Raw genomic sequence first — 224 nt, 5'->3', positions numbered from 1 at the left:
GAAAATCCGAAAAGAAATTAAAACCAGTAAACCAGTAAATGTGATAAATTGATAAATCTGTAAATAATCGGATAAATAGATAAGAAAGAGATAAACGTTAAAGTTGATCAGTTAAGAACTTAGTGAATACACGAGTATAAAGCATAAATAGACAATGATGTATAACAAATAAACAATTAACTTATATGCAAAGAAAATTATCCTGTAAAGATTTGAATATAAAC

The sequence above is a fragment of the Penaeus monodon genome, chromosome 22 (assembly GCF_015228065.2).
Source record: "Penaeus monodon isolate SGIC_2016 chromosome 22, NSTDA_Pmon_1, whole genome shotgun sequence".
Lineage (NCBI taxonomy): Eukaryota > Metazoa > Arthropoda > Malacostraca > Decapoda > Penaeidae > Penaeus > Penaeus monodon.
The sequence above is the reverse complement of the archived record's forward strand: the minus strand, read 5'-3'. Positions refer to the sequence as shown.